Here is a 21,224-nt window from a genome sequence, read left to right as displayed (position 1 = left end):
TGAAGCTGACCCTGAACCTGAAAGGACCTTGAAGCGAAAGCTAAGAGAAGCTAAGGCTCAACTCTCTGTTGAGGACCTGACCGAATTCTTCAAAGAAGAAGAACACATGGCAGCCGAAAACAACAACAATGCAAACAATGCAAGGAAGGTGCTGGGTGACTTTACTGCACCTACTCCCGACTTCTATGGGAGAAGCATCTCTATCCCTGCCATTGGAGCAAACAACTTTGAGCTTAAGCCTCAATTAGTTTCTCTAATGCAACAGAATTGCAAATTCCATGGACTTCCAATGGAAGATCCTCATCAGTTTTTAGCTGAGTTCTTGCAAATCGGTGACACAGTCAAGACTAATGGGGTTGACCCTGAGGTCTACAGACTGATGCTATTCCCTTTTGCTGTAAGAGACAGAGCTAGAATATGGTTGGACTCACAACCTAAAGATAGCCTGGATTCTTGGGAAAAGCTAGTCAATGCCTTCTTGGCAAAGTTCTTTCCACCTCAAAAATGGAGTAAGCTTAGAGTGGAAGTCCAAACCTTCAGACAGAAGGATGGAGAATCCCTCTATGAAGCTTGGGAAAGATACAAACAATTAATCAGAAAATGTCCCTCAGACATGCTTTCTGAATGGAGCATCATAGGTATTTTCTATGATGGTCTCTCTGAACTATCCAAGATGTCTTTGGATAGCTCTGCTGGAGGATCTCTTCATCTGAAGAAGACGCCTACAGAGGCTCAGGAACTAATTGAGATGGTTGCAAATAACCAATTCATGTACACCTCTGAAAGGAATCCTGTGAACAATGGGACAAGTCAGAAGAAAGGAGTTCTTGAGATTGATGCTCTGAATGCCATACTGGCTCAGAATAAGATATTGACTCAACAAGTCAATTTGATTTCTCAAAGTCTGTCTGGAATGCAAAATGCACCTGGCATTACTAAGGATGCTTCATCTGAGGAAGAAGCTTATGATCCTGAGAACCCTTCAATGGAAGAGGTGAATTACCTAGGAGAACCCTATGGAAACACCTATAATTCTTCATGGAGGAATCATCCAAATTTCTCATGGAAGGATCAACAGAGACCTCAACAAGGTTTCAACAACAATAATGGTGGAAGAAACAGGTTTAGCAATGGCAAACCTTTTCCATCATCTTCTCAGCAACAGACAGAGAATTCTAAGCAGAACCCCTCTGGCTTAGCAACCATGGTCTCTGATCTAATCAAAACCACTCAAAGTTTCATGACTGAAACAAGGTCCTCCATTAGGAATTTGGAGGCACAAGTGGGACAGCTGAGCAAGAAAGTTACTGAACTCCCTCCTAGTACTCTCCCAAGTAATACAGAAGAAAATCCAAAAGGAGAGTGCAAAGCCATAACCATGGCCGAATATGGAGAGGAAATAGAGGAGGTGGACGCCACTGAGGAAGACCTCAATGGGCGTGCACCAACCTCCTCTGAGTTCCCCAATGAGGAACCATGGAAATCTGAGGCTCAAAATGAGACCATAGAGATTCCATTGGACTTACTTCTGCCTTTCATGAGCTCTGATGAGTATTCTTCCTCTGAAGAGGATGAGTATGTCACTAAAGAGCAAGTTGCTAAATACCTTGGAGCAATCATGAAGCTAAATGACAAGTTATTTGGAAATGAGACTTGGGAAGATGAACCTCCTTTGCTCACCAAAGAACTGGATGACTTGTCTAGGCAGAAATTACCTCAAAAGAGACAAGATCCTGGGAAGTTTTCCATACCTTGTACCATAGGCACCATGACCTTCAAGAAGGCCCTGTGTGACTTAGGGTCAAGTGTGAACCTCATGCCTCTCTCTGTAATGGAGAAGTTGGGGATCTTTGAGGTACAAGCTGCAAGAATCTCATTAGAGATGGCAGACAATTCAAGAAAACAAGCTCATGGACTTGTAGAGAATGTTTTGGTAAAAGTTGAAGACCATTACATCCCTACTGATTTCATAGTCCTAGAGACTGGGAAGTGCATGGATGAATCCATCATCCTTGGCAGACCCTTCCTAGCCACAGCAAAGGCTGTGATTGATGTTGATAGAGGTGAACTGATCATTCAAGTGAATGAAAAATCCTTGGTGTTTAAGGCTCAAGGATATCCCTCTGTCACCATGGAGAAGAAGCATGAAGAGCTTCTCTCAAATCAGAGACAAACAGAGCCCCCACAGTCAAACTCTAAGTTTGGTGTTGGGAGGCCACAACCAAACTCTAAGTTTGGTGTTGAACCCCCACATTCAAACTCTAAGTTTGGTGTTGGGAGGTTCCCACATTGCTCTGAGTATCTGTGAGGCTCCATGAGAGCCCTCTGTCAAGCTACTGACATTAAAGAAGCGCTTGTTGGGAGGCAACCCAATGATTATATTTTATCTATTTCCCTTTGTTATTTTATGTTTTTTGTAGGTTGATGATCATAAGAAGTCACAAAATCCATTGAAAAAGCAAAAACAAAATGAAAAACAGGAAGAAAACAGCACACCCTGGAGGAAGAACCCACTGGCGTTTAAACGCCAGTGAGGCTAGCAGTTGGGCGTTTAACGCCCAGTCTGGCACCATTCTGGGCGTTTAACGCCAGAAAGGGGCACCAGACTGGCGTTAAACGCCAGAAAAGGGCAAGAACCTGGCGTTAAACGCCAGGAATGGGCACCAGCCCGGCGTTTAACGCCAGAAATGACTCAAAACGTGATTTTGAGCAACATTTGGTGCAGGGATGACTTTTCCTTGACACCACAGGATCTGTGGACCCCACAGGACCCCCACCAACCCCACCACCACCCTCTCTCTTCTTCCCCCATTCACCAATCACCTCAATACCTCTTCCCCAAAAACCCTTCACCTATCAAATCCCATCTTTCTCTTCACCACTCACATCCATCCTTCACAAAACCCCACCAACCTCACCCTTCAAATTCAAACCACTTTCCCTCCCAAACCCACCCATAATGGCCGAACTCCATCTCCCTTCTCTCCTATAAATACCCTTCTTCACTCCTTCATTTTCACACAACCTAAACACCACTTCTCCCCTTCTTTGGCCGAATACAAAGCCATCCCCTTCTCCCTCATTTCTTCTTCTTCTACTCTCTTCTTTCTTCTTTTGCTCGAGGACGAGCAAACCTTTTAATTTTGGTGTGGTAAAAGCGTTGCTTTTTCGTTTTCCATAACCATTTATGGCATCCAATGCCGAAGAAACCTCTAGAAAGAGGAAAGGGAAGGCAAAAGCTTCCACCTCCGAGTCATGGGAGATGGGTAGATTCATCTCAAGGGTGCATCAAGACCACTTCTATGAAGTTGTGGCCTTGAAGAAGGTGATCCCCGAGGTCCCCTTTTCACTCAAAAAGGGTGAATATCCGGAGATCCGCCATGAGATCCGAAGAAGAGGTTGGGAAGTGCTTACCAACCCCATTCAACAAGTCGGAATCTTGATGGTTCAAGAGTTCTATGCCAATGCATGGATCACCAAGAACCATGATCAAAGTGTGAACCCGGATCCAAAGAACTATCTTACTATGGTTCGGGGGAAATACTTGGATTTTATTCCGGAAAGTGTAAGGTTGGCATTCAATTTGCCCATGATGCAAGGAGATGAACACCCTTACACTAGAAGGGTCAACTTTGATCAAAGGTTGGACCAAGTCCTCACAGTCATATGTGAAGAGGGCGCACAATGGAAGAGAGATTCAAGAGGCAAGCCGGTTCAATTGAGAAGGCATGACCTCAAACCCGTGGCTAGAGGATGGTTGGAGTTCATTCAACGCTCAATCATTCCCACTAGCAACCGGTCCGAAGTTACTCTAGACCGGGCCATCATGATTCATAGCATCATGATTGGAGAAGAAGTGGAAGTTCATGAGGTTATAGCCCAAGAACTCTATAAAGTGGCGGACAAGTCTTCCACCTTGGCAAGGCTAGCCTTTCCTCATCTCATTTGTCACCTCTGTTATTCAGTTGGAGTTGACATAGAAGGAGATACCCCCATTGATGAGGACAAGCCCATCACCAAGAAAAGGATGGAGCAAACAAGAGACCCCTCTCATCATGAGATCCCTGAGATACCTCAGGGGATGCACTTCCCTCCACAAAATTATTGGGAGCAAGTAAACACCTCCCTAGGAGAATTGAGTTCCAACATGGGACAACTAAGGGTGGAGCACCAAGAACACTCCATTCTCCTCCATGAAATTAGAGAAGATCAAAGAATCATGAGAGAAGAGCAACAAAGACAAGGAAGAGACATTGAGGTGCTCAAGCACTCCATAGGATCTTCAAGAGGAAGAAAGAGCCGCCATCACTAAGGTGGACCCGTTCTTTAATCTCCTTGTTCTTTGTTTTCTTGTTTTTCGAAAATTGTGCTTTATGTTTATCTATGTTTGTGTCTTGTGAGCATTAGTGTCTTAGTGTCTATGCCTTAAAGTTATGAATGTCCTATGAATCCATCACCTTTCTTAAATAAAAACGTGCTTAGTTGAAAAGAAAAAGAATTGCATGAATTTTGAATTTTATAACAGTTTAATTATTTTGATGTGGTGGCATTACTTTTGTTCTCTGAATGTATGCTTAAACAGTGCATATGTATCTTGAATTTGTGATTCATGAATGTTGGCTCTTGAAAGAATGATGAAAAAGGAGACATGTTACTGAGGATCTGAAAAATCATAAAAATGATTCTTGAAGCAAGAAAAAGCAGTGAATACAAAAAAGAGAGGAAGCAAGCGAAAAAAAAACCGAAAAAAAAAAGAAGAGAAAGAAAAGAAAAAGAGAAAGAAATAAAGTTGTGATCCAAGGCAAAAAGAGTGTGCTTAAGAACCCTGGACACCTCTAATTGGGGACTCTAGCAAAGCTGAGTCACAATCTAAAAAGGTTCACCCAATTATGTGTCTGTGGCATGTATGTATCCTGTGGTAATATTGGAAGACAGAGTGCTTTGGGCCACGGCCAAGACTCAATAAGTAGCTGTGTTCAAGAATCATCATACTTAACTAGGAGAATCAATAACACTATCTGGATTCTGAGTTCCTAAAGAAGCCAATCATTCTGAGTTGCAAAGGATAGAGTGAGATGCCAAAACTGTTCAGAGGCAGAAAGCTAAAAGCCCCGCTCATCTAATTAATACTGATCTTCATAGATGTTTTTGGAATTCATTGCATATTCTCTTCTTTTTATCCTATTTGATCTTCAGTTGCTTGGGGACAAGCAACAATTTAAGTTTGGTGTTGTGATGAGCGGATAATTTGTACGCTTTTTGGCATTGTTTTTAGTATGTTTTTAGTATGATCTAGTTAGTTTTTAGTATATTTTTATTAGTTTTTAGTTAAAATTCACTTTTCTGGACTTTACTATGAGTTTGTGTGTTTTTCTGTGATTTCAGGTATTTTCTGGCTGAAATTGAGGGATCTGAGCAAAAATCTGATCCAGAGACTCAAAAGGACTGCAGATGCTGTTGGATTCTGACCTCCCTGCACTCGAAGTGGATTTTCTGGAGCTACAGAAGCCCAATTGGCGCGCTCTCAACGGCGTTGGAAAGTAGACATCCTGGGCTTTCTAGAAATATATGATAGTCCATACTTTGCCCAAGATTTGATGGCCCAAACCAGCGTTCAAAGTCACCTCAAGAAATTCCAGCGTTAAACGCCGGAACTGGCACCTAAATGGGAGTTAAACGCCCAAACTGGCATAAAAGCTGGCGTTTAACTCCAAGGAGAGTCTCTACACGAAAATGCTTCATTTGCTCAGCCCAAGCACACACCAAGTGGGACCGGAAGTGGATTTTTATGTCATTTACTCATCTTTTGTACACCTTAGGCTACTAGTTTTCTATAAGTAGGACCTTTTACTATTGTATTTGATATCTTGGTAGCTACCTTCGTGTTTTATGCTATCTTAGATCATTGGGAGGCTGGCCATTCGGCCATGCCTAGACCTTGTTCTTATGTATTTTCAACGGTGGAGTTTCTACACACCATAGATTAAGGTGTGGAGCTCTGCTGTACCTCGAGTATTAATGCAATTACTATTGTTCTTCTATTCAATTCCGCTTGTTCTTTGTCCAAGATATCACTTGTTCTTCAACTTGATGAATGTGATGATCCGTGACACTCATCATCATTCTCACTCATGAACAAGGTGACTGACAACCACTCTTGTTCTACAAGCAATCAAAGCTCTAGTGAATATCTCTTGGATTCCTGATAACACGATGCATGGTTGATCGCCTGACAACCGAGTGCTCGCCTGACAAACGAGCCAGCCATTCCGTGAGATCAGAGTCTTCGTGGTATAGGCGAGAACTGATGGCGGCATTCAAGAGAATCCGGAAGGTCTAACCTTGTCTGTGGTATTCTGAGTAGGATTCAATGATTGAATGACTGTGACGTGCTTCAAACTCCTGAAGGCGGGGCGTTAGTGACAGACGCAAAAGAATCACTGGATTCTATTCCGGCCTGATTGAGAACCGACAGATGGATAGCCGTACCGTGACAGGGTGCGTTGAACATTTCCAATGAGAGGATGGGAGGTAGCCACTGACAACGGTGAAACCCTTGCATAAGCTTGCCATGGAAAGGAGTAAGAAGGATTGGATGAAAACTGTAGGAAAGCAGAGAGACGGAAGGGAAAGCATCTTCATACGCTTATCTGAAGTTCCTACCAATGAATTACATAAGTACCTCTATCTTTATCTTTATGTTTTATTCGTTCATCACCATACCCATTTGAGTCTGCCTGACTGAGATTTACAAGGTGACCATAGCTTGCTTCATACCAACAATCTCCGTGGGATCGACCCTTACTCGCGTAAGGTATTACTTGGACGACCCAGTGCACTTGCTGGTTAGTTGTGCGAAGTTGTAGTGATCACAGTTTCGTGCACCACTGTACCTGCCATTGGTGCAAATAATTTTGAGCTTAAGCCTCAACTGATCACTATGGTGCAGCAGAATTGTTAGTTTCATGGACTCCCGCAGGAAGATCAAAACTTATTCATCTCTAACTTCCTGTAGATCTGTGACACTGTGAAAGATGAATGGAGTGAATCCTGAGGTCTATAAGCTCATGCTCTTCCCATTTGCTGTGAGGGATAGAGCAAAGCAGTGGCTTGATTCTCAGCCCAAGGAGAGCCTAGACACGTGGGACACGGTGGCCACTAAATTTCTAAGTAAATTTTTTCCACCTCAGAAGCTGACTAAGCTTAGGGTGGATGTCCAAACCTTCAAACAGAAAGATAGAGAGTCCCTCTATGAGGCCTGGGAGAGATACAAGTTGATGATAAGGAGGTGTCCTCCTGACATGTTTTTTGAATGGACCAGATTGTAGATCTTTTATGATGACCTCTCTGAGATGGCCAAGATGTCACTGGACAACTCTGCAGGTGGTTCCTTGCACATAAAGAAGATGCATGAAGAGGCGAATGAGCCTATTGAGATGGTTGCCAACAACCAGTATCTATACACTTCTGAGAGGAACCATCTGAACACTGGGACTACTCAGAAAAAAGGAGTCATGGATGCCATCTTGGCTCAGAACAAGATCATGTCCTAGCAGATCAATATGATCTCTTAGCACTTAACGGGGATACAAGTGTCTGTTGTCAATACTCAAGATGCATCCTATGACATGAATAGGAGCTACAACCAAGGGGACGCTTGTGGCTATGCTCAATCCACTACTGAGCAAGTTAATTACATGGGCAACTCCTCCAGAAATCCTAATAATGATCTGTATTCGAATTATTTTAATCAGGGATGGAGGAATCACCCTAACTTTGGGTGGAGAGAGAAGCCACAAAAGCCCCAACAAAGCTTCAACAATAACTAGGGTGGATCAAATCAGAACAGGTTCAACAACCGACAGTTCCACCCCACTCAGCAGCAACAAGGACCCTCTTAGAGCCAAGACACTCTTGACTTACCCACACTAGTTGCTGAACTTTCCAAGACCACTCACAGCTTTATGCAAGAGACAAGAGCTTCAATTCAGAACTTGGAAGTACAAGTGGGTCAGTTGAGTAAGAGGATACCTGAGAGACCTCCTAACACTCTTTCCAGTAACACAAAGGTAAATTCAGGAGAAGAGTGTAAGGCCCTTGCCATGGCCAAGGAGACCGAGCCTAAGGAGGTGCATGCTGCTGAGGAATTGAAGGAAGATAACGCTCGAGGATAGACTAGAAGCATATTGTTACACGCTCCATTGGTGGTACAAGAGCCTGAGGCACCACACCCTCAGAAGCTGCAAGAGGAGACCAAGGATAAGAAATTTACTCAATTCTTGGAAATCTTTAAAAAGTTGCACATCAATATTTCTTTTACTGAGGTGTTGGAGAAGACGCCTCCCTATATGGCCTTCATGAAAATCCTACTCTTTGAGAAGAAAGCTTTGAAGGGAAGTGAAACTATTATCTTGACCAAGGAGTACAGTGCACTGATTCAGAGGAAGTTTCCCAAGAAGATGCCTGATCCAGGAAGCTTCCTGATTCCCTATACCATTGGGAATATTACTTTTGAGAAAGCACTATGTAACCTTGGTTCAAGCATAAATTTGATGCCTCTATCCGTAATGAAGAAGCTGGAAATCTAAGAAGCACATATAACAAGCATAACCCTGCAAATGGCTGACAAGTCTCTGAGGCAAGCATATGGGCTAGTGGAGAATGTACTGGTTAAGGTTGGAGAGCTCTTCCTCTCGGCAGACTTTATGATACTTGACATGGGAGAGGATACAGATGACTCTATCATCCTATGAAGGCCATTCCTAGCTACTGAAAGAGCCCTAATTGATGTAGAAAGAGGTGAATTGGTGCTGAGATTACATGAGGATTGGGTAGTTTTCAAGGTTTTCAAGCCTCCACCACTCTCTGACAAAAGAGGTACCTACATACAGAGATCAATGCTTAAGCATTCTCACTTGGTGGAAAGCCATACAGTTCCCTCTAACATTAAACCTAAGTTTGGTGTTGGGTGTGTTTTGTCCACCAAGGAGGGAAGCCCCAAGAAGAAAGTACCTAAAGGCTGGAGGAACATGAAGATTCCTACTTAGGACTTCTCACCTGGCATGAAGGTGGTGTTTACTAGAAGTCCAGTCAAACCACATACTGTGAATAGAATCCTGTCTCTAGAGCATGTTGAGCTAACTCATGAGAGAACAGGAAAGAAGTTCACAATGCAGGGTGAATATCTGAGTCCCTATGACCCCCCTCCTTAAAGGAGCTGACCGTCAAGCCAGCGATGGTAAAGAAGCTCTTGTTGGGAGGCAACCCAACCATAAGTATCCTTTAGTATTTCTGTTTTATTTCTGCTTTAATTTCAGTTTTAATTTCATTTGGTTTTTAATCGTTGTTTTCATAGTTTTCCTAGGTTTTTTAATATTTGTGATCATGCACAATGCTTAGAACAGGGACAGGAAGACATAGAAGAAGAGTTGAAAGCCCTGGAGAAAATAAGCTAGGGGTGCTAAACACCAGGGAGGGAGCAACAATGGGCGTTTTTCACAATTTTTAGCCCCTTTTGGGGAAGTAAATGCCAACCCTGGCATTTAGCGCCAGGGATGCTCGTCTCAAATTTTTTTTAAAAAGAGGGTTTGATCCTCTGCTGGCGCTAAATGTTAGAACCAGCATTTTCAAGGGGAGGTTTTGGTCATTGGATAAACCCCAACTCCCAACCACTATCCATTCAAACTTATCCATTCTCTCTCCTTCTTATCCACTTTTCCATCCACACTCATCCATCCTATCATCCATTAACGAACCTCCCTGTCCCCACCTATAAATACTACACTCCTCTTTCACTTTCACCATACCTCACACTACTTTCTCCTTCCTTCTTTACTCTTCCCCTTTACACACTCCAAATTCTCCTTCTCCTCTTCTATCCTAACCAAGGTTGAAGCCCCCTTCTCCATTCCCCTCTATCTCTTTTATTTCTATTTTATTTTCCTTTCATTATTGTCGTTTCTTACTTTGTTCAAGGATGAGCAAACCTTTTAAGTTTGGTCTTGGGCATTCTACTTTCTCTTTATTTTACTATCTCCTTGGCACCCAAGACCAGAGAATCCTCCTCAAGAAAGAGGAAAGAGAAGGCTCTTATCTTCGATCCATGGGACTTCACCCAGTTCTCCTCTAAGACACATGAAGAGCATTTTTTGAGGTAGTTCATAAGATGAAGGTGATTTTTGAGATCCGCTTCGATCTAAAGCTGGATGAGTACCCGAATATCCAATACGAGATTCTGAGACGGGGTTGGGAAGTTCTGACCAACTCCGTAACTGAGGTTGGAGCATTGATGGTGCGGGAGTTCTACGCCAATGCTTGGGTCATATACAAGCATGTCAGAGGCATGAACCCGGAGCCGAAGAACTGGTATACCATGGTCAAAGGACATATCATGGATTTCAGCCTGGAGAGTGTGAGGGTGGCACTACAGTTACCACCATTCGAAGAGAACCATCATTCATACACTCAGAGGGTCAATACTGACTAGAGGTTAGATTAGATTCTTGCTGACATTTACCTCCTCGGAGCTTAGTGGAGGAGGAATTCTAGAGGTCAATCGTACAACTGGGTAGGCATGACCTCAAGCCAGTTGTTTGAGGATGGTAGGAATTCATCCAACGTTCCATCATCCCTAAGAGTAACCATTCTAAGGTTACAGTCGAGCGAGCAGTGATGATTCACTATATCATGCTTGACAATGAGGTGGAGGTACATGAGGTGATCCCTTAGGAGTTTTACATGATAGCTGACAAGTTCTCCACCACTACGAGACTGGCTTTCCCTCACCTCATTTACCGCCTATGTGTAGCAGCTGAAGCTCACATTGATGGAGATACCCCAATCGACGATGAGAGACCGATCACAAAGAAGGGTATGGAGCACGTTCATGCTAAAGAGCTCGGGCATGAACAACAACAGGAACCAGTTCCACTGCCTTCACAGGGTTTTTCGAAGATGCCTCAAGGAATTTATTTCCCTTCCGTGACTACTGGGATCAGTTGACTACATCCATAGGGGAGCTGATATCATTTGTTGATTAGTTGAGGATAGACCATCAGGATCACTCTGCCCTCTTCCACCAGGTGATGGAGGAGTAGAGGAGATAGAGGCACAACATAGAAGAGCTGAAGCGCCAAAGAGGATTTCGCGATTGGAGCAGCAGCCACCATGACTAAGGTGGTTGAGTTTCATTCTCCCTTCCTTTATCTTATTTCTGTTTTCAGTATTTCATTCTATTTTCTATTTTCTATTCTGAGTTGCATGATCATCAATAGGATTTTCTTGCTTTCTAGTTTAGTTTCTTATTTTGTTATTTTATGTTTATTTTGAAAGATGTCTCATATATTGCTCACGAATCTTAAAGAAAAATCAAAAGAAAAAAAAGTAGTAAAATGCATAAGCTTTGAGTTATATATATATTATGATTTATTCTATTTACTTTGATTTTGTGGTACTATCTCTATTTCTGAATGTATGAATTAACTGTGCATGTTTGATATTGGAGCTAAGAATACTGATTCTTGAGGAACAGGAACTTAGAGAAGTATTATTGATTCTCTAAAATAAGAAAAATATTAATTCTTGAAGCAAAACAAGCAGCAAAAATAAATAAATAAAATCAAAGGAAACAGTCTAAGGCTTTGAGCATCAATGGTTAGGAAGGTCAAAGATCGACCTAAAAGCTCAAAAAAGTGGTTTTTCCTAACCTTGTGCTTGTGGTGTGAGAGTGTCAAGTAACCCTTGAGATTGAACACCTAAAGTTGTGACTCATTACTGTTATAGAGTATGCCTAAAGCTCTAAGCACGACTGTCTAGGAAAAGTAAAAAGAAAAAAAGTAGAACTCAAGGAGTTCCCCAGTTAAGTGCTTATGGTGTTCTTGTTTCAAGTTAAGCTTGAAGGCAAAACACTTAAAGTCACGGCTAGTCTCAAGGTGCAAAGCACCAAGAAAAGAAAAGAAAAAGTTGTGTTCAAGAATAAATTAGAGACTAAAGAAGAGAATCTAAAATATCATCCGAGTTCTAGTTCTGAAGGATACTAATATTCTTGAGCTTCAACAAATAGTGAGATGCCGAAACTATTTAGAATTAAAGTGTCATTAGCCCCATTCAGTAACTAGACCTGTGATTAATTGACAACTCAAGTCTAAGACATTGTCTCTTCTTGGTCTTACACTATTTTTGGTTGCTTGAGGACAAGCAATAGCTTAAGTTTGGTGTTGTGATGTGTGAGAATCATGTACCATTTTTCTTATCATTTTCTAATTGTTTTTAGCCAGATTCCATTTATTTTTATTTGATTTTACTGCAAAAATCCCCTTTGGATGCTGCTTTGAGTTGTTTTGGTGCTTTTATGATTTTCGGTAAAATTCAGAGCAATTTGGCAGAGTTTTGAGCTGAAAAAGAAAAGCTGGTAGCGCCCCCTTGGGCACTAAACGCCCAACTGGCATTTAATGCCAGCAAGGGACACAATCCAGCAACGCCACTGCACCCTCTAGGGCGCTAAACGCCTAACCAATGTTTAGCGCTAACAAGCTTGGCCCGGATTCCCTCTCTTTGGGATTTCCAAATGGATTTAGCACCTATTAGTTATATTTTAATTTCTTTTTGTAATTTTTATTTACAAACAATATCTTTTAGTCTTAAGATTTATTTTTTTATTTTTATTTCCAAATTAAATTAGGTTAGTATAAAAGGAATAAGATCCACCATTTCTGGGGGATCAGACTGCCGAACATTTACTAGAACCTTAGTTTCTTTGTATATTATGAGCAATTAAACCTCTTGGTTAAGGTTCGGAGCTCTGTTTATTTCTTTGGATTTGAACAATTGCTTTTCTATTTTATTTAATGTACTGATTCAATTTCAAGGATTGTTTTCATTCTTAATCTTATGAATCTTTGTGGAACGAGACTATGACCCTTATTCTACTTGAGTTCTTGTGATTCTCGAGAGAGTTATCTCGCTTGAACAACAGCTTGAAAACAAATTTCTCCTAAATTGCTATTTACATTAACTAATTGGGATATGTAACATATAATCCTGTTAGCTTTGGGTAATTAGGGTTTTCGTGGCCATAAACTGGTTTTTGAACTTAACCCTCTGATCGGAATTAAGTGACCATGAGAATGGAGGTTAATGAAGGTTAGAGGAGACTGAATCACTAAGAGATTAGGGTTTAGTCATTTACAGTTTGCCATGAAATGAATCATGCATTGTTAAAATAGTTGGTAAGAACTTTTAGTACAAAAAAATAAACATCTCCAAAGCCTTAACTATTTTTTTTTTCACTGTTTGCACTAAACCATTTAATTGCTTTCTCACTCTCGTATTTATTGTCTTATGCATTTTTAACCATCAAAACCCCTTTTTTGTTCGCCTAACTAAGCCGATTGGATAACCATTGTTTCTTAATCCGATAATCCTCGTGGAATCGACCCTCACTCACCTGAGGTATTACTTGGATGACTTGGTGCACTTGCCAGTTAAGTTGTGGGAATTCAAAATCCTGCATCATTAACTGGATCGCTAGTCAATCTTGGAAAATACTATGGCTCCCTGTAGTTGGTCCATTAGATCGTCAATCCTTAGTAACGGATATTTATTCTTCACAGTGACTTTGTTTAGTTTCCAGTAATCCACACACAGACACATACTCCCATCTTTCTTCTTTACCAGTAGCACTGGTGCTCCCCACGGAGAAACACTCATCCGGATGAAACTATTACTCATTAGTTCTTTTAGCTGAGATTTGAGTTCAATCAATTCTAATGGTGACATTCGATAAGGAGCAATTGAGATTGGCCCGACTCCAGGTACCAACTTAATCGCAAACTCGATTTCTCGAGCAAGAGGGAATTTAGGAATGTCGTCCTTAAATACTTCAGGAAATTCACATACAACTGGAATTTGCTCTAAGCTTTGTTCCTCACCTATCACATTTGCCGCCAACAGAACAACACCCTCGCATTCACACCTACTGCAGTTCACAACTACAGAGTTCAGATAATAATCCTTCACCACAACCAGCCCTTCCGACCCTTCCATCATAAAGTGCAATGTCCTTTCAGAACAATTTAACAACACGTAGTTCTTAGACAACCAGTCCAATCCCAAGATGAGATCAAGGCTAGTCATCAGCAGACAAATTAATTCATAAAGAAAATCACGCTGTTTAACTCAGAATGACACTTGTGGACACTGGACAGCCTAACCTAGTCTCAACGGCTTCAGAAGTGGCATTATGCACCTTCAGATCATAACCCTAAGACCACAATTTTCAATCCTAGTTCACTAGCCTTGTCAAATGCTATAAATGAATGTGTTGCTCCCGAATCAAACAAAGCATTTAAAAGTTTACCAGCTACTTCACAGTAGCCTCTAATCAATGTCTCAGATCCCTCGGCACCTCCTGCAGAAGTCGTGAACACTCTTCTCGATTATTGTACTCTACTGGTCTCATACTTCTCAGGCCAGGTGTCAAGGATGATACTTTCTACACTTCTGACAACTTAAATCAGTCTGTGGCTGCTTTCCATACCTTCTTCCTTGATTATCATTGTTATTAGGTCTTCTGAAGTTGTTTTGACCCTGATTGTTCTGTGGAACAAAACCTCTATGCTTAAAGTTTTTACCCCTCGGTGCAAAGTTCCTTCCTTTAGTCATCTGACTTCCTTTCTCCACTACTGCCTTCCTCAGACACTCCTTAGCCACCAGGCTTTTATTTACAAGTTCAGAGAATACTTTAATTTCCATCGGCCCAACGGAGCTCAGAATATCAGTTTGGAGTCCTCCCTCATACTTTATGCACTTTCATTCAGCAAAATCCTCTGGGGTACCTTGACAAATTTGGAAAAAATGGCACAGTTCTTCAAACTTGTTCATGTACTCAGTAAGAGTCATCTGACCTTGATTTAACTGCAATAACTCAAGCTCCTTTGCGTTTCTAACCGAACTGGAAAAGTACTTCCTATAAAACTCCGTTCGAAACACCTCCTAAGGTATCACAACACAAGCAAGCTGCAGGATACGTCGTGTTCCCTGCCACCAGTACTGCGCTTCACCCTATAATTGATAGGTCCCGAATTCGTCCCACTGTTCCTTGGGAACCTGCTGAGCCTACAGAGCCCGTTCCATCGCCTGAAGCCAATTATCTGCTTTAGTGGGGTTTGTGGTGCCCCTGAAGGTCGGAGGGTGCACCTTTAGAAAAGAGGCAAGCGTCATTGGCCCCTCTTCACCATTGTTCCCATTATTCCCGTTGTTCATCTGATTTCCCAACGCCTCTGCTATGACCTGCATAGTTGTGGCCATGTTTCCCAGGGAAGCCATAAAGTCTACAGGGTTGTTCCCTGCTGTTCATGTCTTGTATTGCCTAATCTACCTCTGCCTTGCCCGCAACCGTGTCCACGAGGCACCATCTGTTTCCTATACACACCAAACAAGTGATACCAAGTTGATCAGTCTCAATATCGCAAGTCTAGTGCTTAAAGTCCCAAATGCATGCTCATGAACATTTATGCCATATATATTAGTTAGATATCCTAATGGCACATAGATACACACACTAAGAATGCAAAGAAGCATAGTCAGTCCGTCCCTTAGGCTCTACAGGAACGAACTCCTTTGATACCATAATGTAACACCCTACCACACAGAGCTTTACGATTAAGTTGTAAAGAAGAAGTGATGTGGTATTACGACCTCTAAAATAAAATACATATACGTATAATACTTGAAAGAATATAATATATGAGGAGCCTTAAAGGATTGGTAAAACAAAATCGCAAAATTAAAAGCACAACGCTCAAGAATATAGATTTCTTGCATACGAAGAAAGCTAAGGTGCATAAACATATATATGTAAAAAGTGAGAATAGAAGGTCAAGAGTACAAAATAACGAGCTCCTAACTCAGCCTGGCCGGAGAATATTTACATATATATATATATATATATGAAACCCATAACCCAAAATATACAAAAGTAACCCTTGTTCTCCATACACCTCTAAGAGGCACAAAATTAAAACAAGTTATTAAAAGATTTCTATACATATGGTCATATATAAACAGTACACAACATAATGTCCCAAAAGATGCACTTTGCTGTAGAAACTCCAGACGCCTAGCGAGGTGCCTCTCGACCTACATCTGAAAAATACAAATATCTGTATGGAATGAGAACAGGGGGTTCTCAGCATGGTAAAGGTGCCACATACATAAGATATAAGGTCTCAGAAAATTCAGAGACAATCCTAGAATTCCAATATTCAGATTATAAAACTTAAAGAACCAAAACAGAAACCATAAACGGGTGGTCCTCTGAGGTTCTAACTTAACCAAAACCTAACTACAATCCTCAAATCCTCCACCTTTCCTCCGATCCTCCAACACCAGTGAAACCGCACAGACAAACAAGCAGACAATGGCAATCATAGGTAGAATACAAGTACTGTAGATAACAAATATGACAATTAAGCATATTAAATTCACTGAGGCATTCCATATTAATGCACAAGCAAGCAATTCAACAATATGCATATGATGTATGCCTGTCCTATGGCTGATGAGTCTCATATGTCGATTATCAAGCCAACTCGACAAGTCCATTTACTAAACTCTAAATTGTCCCCCGTCGCGCATCCCCAATAGTTTATGCATAGCTTTTTCTCATCTATAAAATTTGCTCATTGTGGGTATCCTTCCCGGAAACTTATACATGTCCGGTCACCTTTACGACGTAGGGTCAACAAAGTATCGAGTCCCAACCTGCGTGGTGGCAAGCCACTACTCTTTATCCAGAAAAACTCGTATCTCAGATAAGTAAAGTGCATAAGCATAAAAAACATTCATATTCATTCATAATCGTTGCATAATCATTCATTATAGCCATGGCATCTCACATATACTCTATATCTTTGTACTTTCATACATAATTAATCATTTCCAATCTTACTTCATTCCCATGTTACCACCTTTTCCTAGATTCACCTCATCACTAGGCATACCACTAAGGTCTAGGGGCTAAAAGAGTAAAAATAGAGGTTGAGTGAAAACAGGTTTTAAAAAAACAAAAATTCATTTTGCTGAAAACAGTACGTGTGAGTGTGTATTTTTCCTAGCTCGCATACGCTAGCACCTTGCTCGCGTACGCAACCCCTTAAAATTACTACTCGCGTACGCATGTACCCTGCTGGCGTACGCAAGATGCCAAACATGAAAAGGTTGGTCGATTCACGTGCAGTGGTCGCGTACGCAAGATATGCAGAGTGGCAAAAATGTTGAATGCTGCAGAATTTCAGTTTTGCACTCCGAACTTTCGACGCGCATAACTTTTTCGTTTTAAAATATTTTTCATCCGTTCATTGAATGCATAAACTTCACGAACCGAATTTTCATATGAAATAAATTTTAAACAATTTGGGGTTCGGAAGCCGAGTTAAGACTCGCCAAAATTCGGCCAAAAATCAGATTTTCACAAAAGTTCATAAACATTTATTTTCACCAAAATCAAACTCAATATCAACATTCTATACATACAAACAGCACCACATCATACCATTTACATCACCACAATCCTCACATCCTACCAGAATCAACCATACCTCAATTTTACATAATCTTATGCATAAATTCCTCAATTAACCAACAAGATCATCAATAATTCATCATATATACACATTCATTTTTAACACCTTGTCAATCATCATTAAATCATCATTTAGCATTCTATTTCCATCCCAAATATCAAACAACAAACCAATACTCAACCTAGTTCAACAATTATCATCAAGACACTAAGCAATTAACATACTCATGCATTCCCACGTATCCTATAGTCATCTAGCCTAAGTTTTCACAAGACATTATATATTAAATACGAGAAACCAAAATCATACCTTAGCCGATTTTCTTGTATAACCCAGAGACACTACCAAATGGCACAAAACTCAGCCCCAAGGATTCTTAATCTCCAAGATAATAGCACCCAAAGCTCCACTCGGCATCCAACACTCACAACTATGCTCCAATTTACATATTTGCACACCTAGCACATATTATCACATATACATACTCAAAATTCAATACCCAACACACTTAATCAAGGAATGAACTAGGGTTCAAGGATTCTCACCTTACCTAAGCACCAATGAAGCAAGATTAAGCATTTCTTTCAAACTAATCAGATCCTATAACATCAAGGAACAAAATCTCAACACTTTATTCATTGAATTTTCAAAAATTTGGGGAAGAAAGAACTGAGATTAAAACTAAGACTTCCTTTCCAAATTAGGAACTGGACTTTGTAGAGCTCGTCACCGCGGACGCGTAGCCACAAACGGTGCGGCGATTGCAGCTCGGAGTGAGAAGATATGGTGATTTGAATCAAAGCCAAGGGTTTTGTTCTTATTCCCCTTGCCTTGAGTTTGCTTCAGCGGTTTTGCTGAATGGAGGAAGAAGAATGATTCTTCTTTAAGTGTATTGCGTTGAGTCAGTTGGGTCTTGGGCTCAATATGGGTTCGATTCAGTCTAATTTTGGATCAAATTTTTTAAAATTAGTGTCAGAATTTTTATTTTAATTAACTCTACCTCATTAAATTATAAAATTTATATTTTTATTTTTTATTAAAAATTAATTTATTAACTAATTATTCGCTAATTTTACGGAATTTATATATTATGAATCAAAAAATATTTTTTCAAAACTTATGTGAGGAGTATGAACAACTCATATAAAATAAATAAATAATAATACCAAAACAAAGAAGATAAATTTTTACATTTTCACCGTTAACTCATAAACATACACTAAATAAATATGTAACGAAATTGGGTAATAGAAAACTTCTTGCTAAATTGAAAAAACAAAAAAAATTACGTTAAGAAAAAATTATTATTTGGTTGGAAGTGATGTTAGTAGCACACCTGGTACGTTAACATTGACAGCAGATGACAAACAAAAGCAAATAAATCTAGGAGATTTATTGAGCGATTTACACGGTATAACTAGCGGTAAAGATGACAGGTAGAAATTCTTTTAGTGGAAAGAGAGTCAAGCGTATCATTGAGTAAAGAAAGAAGTGACATAAATACGACAACACAAACAAATGGAGAAGTCGGAAACTCAATAACTACAATTAAGAAAATTAAAAAAAAGTAAAAGGTCTAACTTTTTATTTTAAATTGTTAAAAATTAAAATTATTAAAATAACTATGACATGGCGTGTTAAACTCATTTTTATTAGTAAGTGTTTAATTACACATGCTAGTTGTCGCATATGTTGTCGCAATTAATATTTTATATCATTAATTGTTGAGAAAACTGTTAATAAGATGATAAAAAGACATCTATCTACTTAATATATTAAAATTGAATTTTCTTCCGACTAATAAAGGTGAGGTATCAATCTCTTATGATTCTATTTTTCCTCCAAAATGAACTTTTCTATTCTCTATTCTAAATTATTTTATAAAAAATATCTTTATTATAATTATATTATAATTAATATTTAATGAATAATACATAATTATACTAATTTAGGAAGATATTTTTATTATAATCATATCAAATCAATATTTAATGCATTATTAAACTACTTATCAATTATCAATTAAAAATAATTTTAATAATAATAATAATAATAATAATAATAATAATAATAATAATAATATATGATAATGATATGATAATTGCACTAGTCGTGGTAATCATGATAAGAATATTTGAATCTAATCATAAAATGATCAAATTTTATAATATTAATACCGCACATTAATTTTAAATATTTTTAGACATTTTAATTATATTAATTTTAAAAATATTGATATAATTCTAATTCTTATTCATTATCCAATAATAATAATAATAATAATAATAATAATAATAATAATAATAATAATAATAATAATAACAATAACTTGAAAACACGTATATAAACTATTTCAATTACTCGTGTATTATTATTAAAATTCTATTACTTAATATATTAAAACTGGATTTTTTTCCAACTAATGGAAGTGAGATGTCAGTTTCTCATGAATTTATTTTTCCGTCAGAATGAATGCACTATTTTTCGCCTCTAAGTTTATTTTAAAAAAATATCTTTATTATAATTATACTATAATTAGCATTTAAGTAATAATACATAATTATACTAATTTAGAAAAATATCTTTATTATAATTATATAAAATCAATATTTAATATATTATGTCTCTTTGTTGCTCTTTATTTTAGTTATATATATTTTCTCTATATTGATCCTCTTTTTATTTGAAATATTGTGACAATTTAGAGTGTATATTGTGACCTATGTGATATTCGTTAATTTAGCGTATCTTTTTAGATGATTTGTGTTATAACGTGTTTAAGGAGTTGACTTAAAATTATAATATGATATATAAATTTATAATATAATTTAAAGTATGCTAAAATATTAAGACATTATCATATAGATATTTTTTTATTTGTCCGTTAGATTCAACTATTTAGAATCTTAAAAATTATGCAATTATGTAATTAATTATTTTTTTATATAATTATTGTATTGATCATTTATATAAGTGAGACTATTTTCAATAATAATATTTATAAATATGCTATTATTTATACAATTGATTGAATCATCTTATTTCTTTAAATTTAATTCTATTGAATTAATTATTCAAGTTGCCATCGCTATTTCTATTTTTAAAATTTTTTAATATTATTTAACAATTCTAATAACATAATAACAATTAAAAAAAGTAAGACGGTACATAATTACAATGACGATAAGATTGAAATACCCGTGATAAAATTATGTTGATAATATATACTTAGGTATTACTAACAACTATGTTAGTAATTACTTAAAATAAATAATAAAATAAGTTATAGAGTATTATTTTATTTAAATTATTAATAATTAAAAAAATAAAATATCAGTAATTATTTTTAAAATAGACATTAAATTTAATTTTATGGTACTAATTTATTTAAATTGTTAATAAAATTTATAATTTTCAGATTTATATCTACTCAATTTATATATTTTATTTTATTTTACTTTAATAAAAAATTGAGACGTACATTTTTAATTATTTATTTAAAAAGTTTAGTGAAATGAGTTATATCAATTATAATTAATTATCGATCATTGATATCAATAAATTGATTTTATTAATTTATAAGATGAATAATTTGTAATGAATGTTGTGAAATTAATAAATAAAAAACTAAAAGGAATTTTT

At 38.2% G+C, this 21,224-nt stretch overlaps 1 non-coding gene across 1 annotated transcript; it reads right to left on the bottom strand.

Moving 5' to 3' along the window:
• Positions 1-511: 511 nt before the first annotated feature.
• LOC130963881 (small nucleolar RNA R71) lies at positions 512-619 on the bottom strand. Its single transcript, XR_009079998.1, has one exon. It is a non-coding gene; the product is annotated as a small nucleolar RNA R71 (small nucleolar RNA).
• Positions 620-21,224: the final 20,605 nt, after the last annotated feature.

The sequence above is a fragment of the Arachis stenosperma genome, chromosome 2 (assembly GCF_014773155.1).
Source record: "Arachis stenosperma cultivar V10309 chromosome 2, arast.V10309.gnm1.PFL2, whole genome shotgun sequence".
In the NCBI taxonomy this organism is placed as follows: Eukaryota; Viridiplantae; Streptophyta; class Magnoliopsida; order Fabales; family Fabaceae; genus Arachis; species Arachis stenosperma.
Note: the sequence above shows the minus strand (reverse complement) of the source record. Positions and strands in the feature narration are given on the sequence as shown.